The 2,838-nt window shown below is 35.6% G+C and overlaps 1 non-coding gene across 1 annotated transcript; it reads left to right on the forward strand.

Annotated features, from left to right (window-relative positions):
- The first annotated feature begins 206 nt into the window (after positions 1–206).
- Positions 207–336, forward strand: LOC137767930 (small nucleolar RNA SNORA20). Its single transcript, XR_011074617.1, has one exon. It is a non-coding gene; the product is annotated as a small nucleolar RNA SNORA20 (small nucleolar RNA).
- Positions 337–2,838: the final 2,502 nt, after the last annotated feature.

The following is a 2,838-nucleotide window of genomic DNA, read 5'->3' on the forward strand; positions in this document are numbered from 1 at the left end:
CAGACTCACAGACATAGAGATCAGACTTGTGGTTGCCAAGGGGGAGGGGTGGAGGGAGAGGGATGGACTGGGAGTTTGGGATTGGTAGATGCAAACTATTACATTTAGAATGGATAAAAAACAAGGTCCTACTGTATAGCACAGGGAAGTATATCCAATTTCCTGGGACAAACCATAATAGAAAAGAATATTTAAAAAAGAATATACTTCCCATTTATTTGCTGCTATAGTCTTTCAACGATATAAGCAGTTATATGCATGGGATAAAATAATGTTGGGCCATTGTAAACTGAGGTGAAGTAACCATATCATCTCTTCTCCATGGTCTAGACATTGCTTCCATGTCTAAATGTCCTATGTAAGTAGGCTTTAATCAAGGTACTTAGAGTGAATTTCTACATGGACTTATTAAAGCACCGATTTAAGAATGTCACTGTTTTTTAAATAGCACTAAGTCTCATAACTCTGCATCAATCATCTTATGTATGTATATATGTGTAAAACTGAGTCACTTTGCTGTACAGCAGAGATTGGCACACCATTGTAAATCAACTATACTTCAATAAATTTTAAAAAATGAGTGTAACTTATTAGCAAAAATAATATAGTAATACCTAGAAAATTAGAATTAAGTAACTTGGTTCAACTTTTTCCTGTAGCCAATTTCACTGGGAAATTTTTAAAAATTATGTTTTTGTTTGCTGAATAAAGGCTTATAAAACAACAACAAAAAACACAATTTTATATGGTTGTTTGAGTATTAAACCAGACAACGTAGGTGGAGAGTTTAGCATCCTATAATTGACCTTGTCTTTATTTAGTATTTTGACACTTTTTCAAAATGGGATTTTTCTATTAATTTTGATTTTTCAAATACTGCTTTAAAATATTATCTATCTTGATGGCTGAGTTGTTTGGTATCTTCTTAAATTTCACTTCTGAAGTGAGTTACACACTTGCCTCACCCTAGTCTCAGTCTTGCCTTACCTGACATATTTAGGACACTAAATAAATATTATGCATTTTTTTTTTTTGGCTGTGGTTACCATTATTATATTACTAGGTTCTCTCTCTCGCTTTCTCTCTGTTTTGATCCATCTCTCTCTGTTTCTCTTTCCTCTCCTTCATATACACACATGCATACACATACACCCAAAAAGCTACTACTACATTTGCACAGTTGTTTCTTGATATAGAGCTTAGTTTCTGGAAAAAAAAAAAAAAGAACATTCATCATACATAGCCTTTTCATTTTTATTACTCCCTATCACAACACACAGCACATGTTGGCTTATAAAGGGTCCAATGCTGGAATTGCTGTGTAACAAGGCTTTACCTGTCACTAACATGTGCTGTTGCTATAAGCAACACTTCCATCTAATCTGGTCAACTATTTCAACAATACTAGGATCGTGCCTCAGGAAACAGGGACAGATTTTGAGCTCTGCATAACCCCCTATAATGCCCAGCATGAGAAAGTAGCCAAGGAAAGCTTTCTCCATCTCTGTTGGCACTCTTGAAGGACACTGACAAGGTTAGGGGGGATATGCTTTAGGAAAGGAGCTATAAACAACATCCCTCTGCATCGAAAAAATGTACTGACAGTTAAGCAAATGGCTGTCTACTTATTATCATGGATTTTTACTAATTTTTCCTACATGTTTTAAAAAATCTTAATAATTAATAGCAATACATTATTTCAGCGGCTATAAGGTTTAACCTTCATTCTCCATTACAATTGCATGCTAATGTTTTTGACATGTGCCATACCTAACTCTTGCCAAGTACAGTCATTACAAAAAAGACAGAGAGGTTGGGAAATGGGAGGAGAAAGCAAGAGGAGATGGACAGGGAGGAAAAAGAGAGGCATGTGGAGGCAGAAGTAGGTGCTTATAAATAACAGAGCATGTGAAAATCAATTTTGGTCTTACAGAGAACAAATCTAAAATAAATCTAGAAGCATTATAGTTAAGATTATAACAAAAATTAGATGTGAAAGCCACACTCCAATTCAGGTGATCATCCCTGGATTTTTCATGCTTCCTGCCAACAAAAGGTTGTTCACTGATTAATCACAGAATCTGAATCCTGCTTGAGATCTGATATTAAAAAAAAAAAAAAGCCTGGGAAGAATTAGGATTAAGGCAAGTAAAAGACATGTGGAATCACTTTCACTAAATGACCTTCTGTAGAGCAAGAATCAGGAACTGTGTATATGCTGGCAAAACACCCTAATCATCTTAAATTAGGTGCTGTCTTGAGAGTGGAAGGAATTTATGAAGTTCCTCACTGGATGCTGTAAAGACATCTCTATTATCAGGTTCTATAGAATTGGAGAGTACCAGTGGGAAGAGGGGGGGAGTCTTTCATGAACAATTAAACAATCAAAGGAAATAAAATTAAGATGAGCTGCCAGCAAACCCAGGACAGTCATATTATGGGAACAATAAAATCAACTTGATATAAAATTCTTAGAACTAGTTGCCAGATAAGCAGGGGGAAGAATTAATGCAATTGTTTTAGTTACTGACTTTCTTTAGACTTTGCATATGGGCAGTCTCCCTTAGGACCATTCTCTCTTCTTGTTATGTAGTCTATTCAGAATGGAACTCTCTTGTTCAGGGTACTCTGATTCTCTCTAAAATGAATGAGATTTCAGATTTCACTGGTGAAGGGAATATTTCCAGTTTCATCCTAAACACTAGGTTGATTTTAACTTACAGGAGGTGGGCCAAAGGGAAATTTGTTGTGGCTAGAAAGCTATGTTTTCATTTTATATTTGCCACCCATAATTTGTATTTATCTTCCCTGACCCCAAAGTGACATACTGTGCTCTAT

The sequence above is a fragment of the Eschrichtius robustus genome, chromosome 7, assembly GCF_028021215.1.
Source record: "Eschrichtius robustus isolate mEscRob2 chromosome 7, mEscRob2.pri, whole genome shotgun sequence".
Classification (NCBI taxonomy): Eukaryota; Metazoa; Chordata; class Mammalia; order Artiodactyla; family Eschrichtiidae; genus Eschrichtius; species Eschrichtius robustus.